This window comes from Diaphorina citri, unplaced genomic scaffold (assembly GCF_000475195.1).
Source record: "Diaphorina citri unplaced genomic scaffold, Diaci psyllid genome assembly version 1.1 scaffold199, whole genome shotgun sequence".
NCBI classification, from domain to species: domain Eukaryota; kingdom Metazoa; phylum Arthropoda; class Insecta; order Hemiptera; family Psyllidae; genus Diaphorina; species Diaphorina citri.
In genome coordinates this window covers 257,560-263,630 of record NW_007377636.1, presented here as the reverse complement: position 1 = coordinate 263,630, position 6,071 = coordinate 257,560, and positions in this window count along the sequence as shown.

The following is a 6,071-nucleotide window of genomic DNA, read 5'->3' as shown; positions in this document are numbered from 1 at the left end:
ATTTTCGTGATGTCAACACTCAATACTATCAAGAAGTACGAGGAAATGAAGAAATTATCTCACTCAATGGAGAAAACTATGAAGGAGGTGAACGAAGACTACCGCTATCAACCAATGAGATTGTGAACAAGACAAGATGAGTGGGAGAATACAAATAAATAAATTCGAACACTGGATGGTTTTGAAAATTTGAAATTCAACCAGAATAAGGACAGGTAGTATCCACGCTCAACGTTGCTTAAATTCAGTGATCGGACGGGAATTGATGTATTCAACGTGATATGAACGCCGATATAATTTTATAATTTATTCAAATGTATGTATTAGAAAAAAAATTGGAAAAAAATGTATTAGAAAATCGAACACTGGATGGTTTTGAAAATTTGAAATTCAACCAGAATAAGGACAGGTAGTATCCACGCTCAACGTTGCTTAACTTCAGTGATCGGACGGGAATTGGTGTATACAACGTGATATGAACGCGGACACAGAAATGTCTTGGGTATTTACTGGCCGATATAATTTTATTCAAATCTATTAGAAAAATATTCAAGTTTACCCATAAGGCCAGTATAATTTTTATTCGTTCTAAGAATTAAACTCCTGCATTGTCACAGTGCCGAGGTTCTCAAAATTCAGTGTTCAAAATTTTCCAAATTTTACTAACAAGTCGGATTGGATCTGCCATGTCGAGACACCCTATGGCAGATCATTACAACGTTGCAAACCCACGCTTCTGACCTCAGACCGTCAGGTTTGGGGTCCTAGTGGCTAGCACATCTTTTAGGTCTTATAGACCAACCCTTTACTTGCACGAGGACTGTTTTTAGTTAGATTTGTATCCGTGTGGTAACAAGCACGGTGTCGTCCCGGAACTCCGCTCTGTTTGGGTCCCGGTTCTCCAGACTTTTTAACCTCAGTAAAAAAAGAAAATCAAACGCCAAGGCCGGTCAGCCCCTATGGGGAAACTCATAGCGAGTGTGGGGATGGCATCCCGGCTCCTATTGGTAAGCCGGACATTGGTAAGGTTTGCTGATATCTGGAGTGACTGAGTGCAAGTTGGGTAGCTAGGGGTTTCTTCTCCTTATGGGACTTGGTTTTTTCTTTCTCAGATAGGTTATCTGAAGGGTTTTGGAGAGATAGCACCTTTGACCAGGGTTGACTTGGCACTGGTTCTCACAAAACCCAGGGTTAGATGACGGCTTAGCCTCTCTCTAACCAAGACGGGACCATGTGACTAGACTACTATGGACGGATCTAGACTGGGAAGTCGATAAGGGAGGGAAAGTATTGACAGGAGTGGGAGGGGAAGGGGGAGGTGAGGAGCGATTTTCTTTTCTTTTCAGATCAAATAGAAAACGAATGTTAAAGCAATATTATGGTTCAAGCTTTACCTAGAAATATCCATGACTGGAGAAAAGAGAAAAAAATGACTGCAGGAAAACTCAAACTTATTTGAAGTACTGGAAGAAGTACCAACATACAAAGAAGTAGACAAACAAAGGAAGATCTCTGCAGGACAGGCGAAATTGATCGGTCACATCATCTAAAACATGAAAAGAAATTGTTTGAAACAGTTATTGGAAGAAGTGATCAAGAGCAACGTATCCCAATAAGAGATTAATGAGAAATGCATTTTCGTGATGTCAACACTCAATACTATCAAGAAGTACGTGGAAATGAAGAAATTATCTCACTCAGTGGAGAAGACTATGAAGGAGGTGAACGAAGACTATACCGCTATCAACCAATGAGATTGTGAACAAGACAAAAGATGAGTGGAAGAATCTTTCAATTTTCCGCAATTATTTAGAAAGCCACAATTAAGTGCAACCAAGTGGCAGATGGCCGATTTTTTTTTTCTATCTCTCATTTATTTATTTTAATTAATTCAAAATCGAGTGTTCCCCCCAATCATGTCCGAATAGAGTTACGATCTAAACTCCCTTTTTTTTTGTTTTAATTATTATTAGGTATTATTATTTTTTTTTTTCACCTGCTTTCTCAGTTTATCTCCTAGTATCGGAAGAAAGAAATTTCCAACAGAAATTACTTCCAGATACCTCTATACGCTTACGTTACTTGATCGTAGGCAAGAAAAGTAGATATTATTTTACCATTTTGTAAACGAAATCTTTAGTGAAAATACCTAATTTTTCTAGTAAATGCAGGATGGAGAAGGGGGAAATATGCTAGCGAGAAGAGGGAGAGAAAAGAGAAATAAAATGATAGGTATACACCTACATTACATACCTATGAAGATAGTTTACCTGATAAACTTTATCAAGATTAAAATAACGTGAAAATACCTAATTTTTCTAGTAAATGCAGGATGGAGAAGGGGGAGAGAAAGAGAGATTTGAAAGTTAATACAGAAAATATTTTTTTAGAGGTTATGCCAAATAACAAAATATGCTAGCGAGAAGAGGGAGAGAATAGAGAAATAAAATGATAGGTATACCTACATTACATACCTATGAAGATAGTTTACCTGATAAACTTTATCAAGATTAAAATAATATTTCTAATATTTCAATCGAATACCTACATATCTTTTATTTGTGATTCTATCATTATTATGACCTCATTCTTCTCCCATAGGATTATGTAGTTCTTCAAGTCGTAAACTTGGTAGGTTAGGTTTCCAGACTGCCAGTCAGTGTACTTGAATATGTAAATAATATTAAATACCTAGGAACAGGTAGGTACCTAACTAGTACCTAAGTAACAGAACTTAGGAGCTGTTTTCATAAGTAAAATAATAATAGGTAGAGGTATGTAATAATCCTATTGGTAAGCCGGACATTGGTAAGGTTTGCTGATATCTGGAGTGACTGAGTGCAAGTTGGGTAGCTAGGGGTTTCTTCTCCTTAAGGGACTTGTTTTTTTCTTTCTTAGGTTTTCAATAGGACTGAGAATTGAAATAGGAATGAGAACTTATGTATGAACATTTATTTTTACAACTCGGCACATGAGTTTACAATAATTTTTTCATACCTAGTTTTTTTTTCAAGAGGTTTAACATAGGGAACTTATCTTAATGAAATCGAAGAGAGAAGGAAGACAGGATAGGAGAAAGCCGGCTGTTCCGAGAACGAACATTATCCGTTCCGGATAAAATCCGCCCGGGCGGGGATCGAACCCAGATAGCACCTTTGACCAGGGTTGACTTGGCACTGGTTCTCACAAAACCCAGGGTTAGATGACGGCTTAGCCTCTCTCTAACCAAGACCGGACCATGTGACTAGACTACTATGGACGGATCTAGACTGGGAAGTCGATAAGGGAGGGGAAGTATTGACATGAGTGGGAGGGGAAGGGGGAGGGCAGGAGCGATTTTCTTTTTTTTTTCAGATCAAATAGAAAACAAATGTTAAACCAATAATATGGTTCAAACTTTACCGAGAAATATCCATGACTGCAACAAGCTATCTAGGCTGGCTTGAAGTGAAACGATAATGGGTAGTGTACGGACCTATTGGGTAATTATTTACATTTACTGAAAAAGGTCCGTTAAGTTTAACGGACCTTACTGAAAAAGTGCCAATTTCTTCTGAATTCATACTAGGTAGGTACCTTACCTAAACCCTAAACCTAACCACATCTACAAATGAAAAGAGTAATAATATGGTTCAAACTTTACCGAGAAATATCCATGACTGGAGAAAAGAGAAAAAATTGACTGCAGGAAAACTCAAACTTATTTGAAGTTATGGAAGAAGTACCAACATACAAAGAAGGAGACAAACAAAGGAAGATCTCTGCAGGACAGGCGAAATTGATCCGTCACATCATCATCTAAAACATGAAAAGAAACTGTTGAAGAAGTGATCAACAGCTACGTATCCCAATAAGAGATTAATGAGAAATGTATTTTCGTGATGTCAACACTCAATACTATCAAGAAGTACGTGGAAATGAAGAAATTATCTCACTCAATGGAGAAGACTATGAAGGAGGTGAACGAAGACTACCGCTATCAACCAATGAAATTGTGAACAAGATAAGATGAGTATCCCAATAAGAGATTAATGAGAAATGTATTTTCGTGATGTCAACACTCAATACTATCAAGAAGTACGTGGAAATGAAGAAATTATTTCACTCAATGGAGAAGACTATGAAGGAGGTGAACGAAGACTATTGCTATCAACCAATGATTTTGTGAACAAGACAAGATGAGTGGGAGAATACAAATAAAGAGGTTATGTTATGCAATTCATTTCATAAAACAAAATAAAAAATATCAAATGCATGAATATGAAGGGTTCTTGTCTTTTTTCTCTCCATTTTTGCTTCCTCTTTTTTTTCCAAAAGGAATGAACTATCCATATTTTCTGGAATCAAATGCTGATTTTCTACCTTTGAAAAGCTTTAGATCCTCTCCAAAAAGTGGTTTGTCTTCTGCAGCTAGCCAGAGTAATACAGCAGTTACATTGAAGACCTAAGTTAGTCAATGAAACCTACATATATAATACAATACGTCATGATGTTACAAGGTATTGCTTAATTGTACAAAGTTTATGGTATCGTCTCGCAAGAGTAATTGAGTACCTACATATCTTTTATTTGTGATTCTATCATTATTATGACCTCATTCTTCTCCCATAGGATTATGTAGTTCTTCAAGTCCTAAACTTGGTAGGTTAGGTTTCCAGACTGCCAGTCAGTGTACCTGAATTTGTAAATATTAAATACCTAGGAACTGGTAGGTACCTACCTAGTACCTAAGTAACAAAACTTAGGAGCTGTTTTCATAAGTAAAATAATAATATGTAATAAATTTTAGCGGGTATGTAGGTACCTACCTAAAATATTATCATCATTAGGTATTTATCTTTTTTTTTACAAAGATATGGGAGAAAATTCAGTGGTATTGCAGAAGCGGAAATTTAATTAGAAATGAAAAGCACGAAGCAAAAAGTTCCATTTTTTCAACTTAAATTATTAACATTTTTCAAAACTTTGTTTAATTTTTATTTAATTTCATAAAACAAAATAAAAAATATCAAATGCATGAATATGAAGGGTTCTTGTCTTTTTTCTCTCCATTTTTGCTTCCTCTTTTTTTCCAAAAGGAATGAACTATCCATATTTTCTGGAATCAAATGCTGATTTTCTACCTTTGAAAAGCTTTAGATCCTCTTCAAAAAGTGGTTTGTCTTCTGCAGCTAGTCAGAGTAATACAGCAGTTATATTGAAGACCTAAGTTAGTCAATGAAACCTACATTACAATACAATACGTCATGATGTTACAAGGTATTGCTTGATTGTACAAAGTTTATCGTATCGTATCGCAAGAGGAGGTTAAATCTGAGAATGTGCTAGTAAAGCCAAAGACATTAACCTAGTATTTGCGGTGAGCATACACTCTACTCATCGAAGACTTTAGATCCTGTTGGTGTAATCCCTCCATGGACGTCTCAGAAACCAACTCACACCGTCACCATGGAGGACGGAATAGTAAAGCCAAAGACATTAACCTAGTATTTGCGGTGAGCATACACTCTACTCATCGAAGACTTTAGATCCTGTTGGTGTAATCCCTCAATGGACGTCTCAGAAACCAACTCACACCGTCACCATGGAGGACGGAGCACAACTATGCCACTGATATGTATGAAACAGGCCATTTCTTTCAATGTCTCCAAAAATAATGATATTGTCTAAAAGTAAACCATGAAAAAAGAAACCGGGCCTTCACGTTTGTAGGTAGGTATCATTATCACATAATCAGTGATCCTCTTTTATAACTTTTGTTTTCGGAGATTTTATTTAATGTGTTCATTTTTTACTCGCTCGCTTACAAGTCCCAATGAGCACTGTAGCTTTTGACTGCTGAGACAGGGCCAGCAAGATAGGAATCATACCATAATCAGACTTTCATTCAAACTCATAAAATCAGTCTAAATTCTACTCTTGCAAAAGTAAGTTGACATAACTTCACGGAGACGCTGGATTTTTGCAATCAAAAACAAGAAGGCTGCAAGAACGCTTGCACAGAATAAATGTCTATTTTCACTCGGTACGGCCTAGCCTGAAGATAGTTCTGTAAAATACGACTAGGTGCT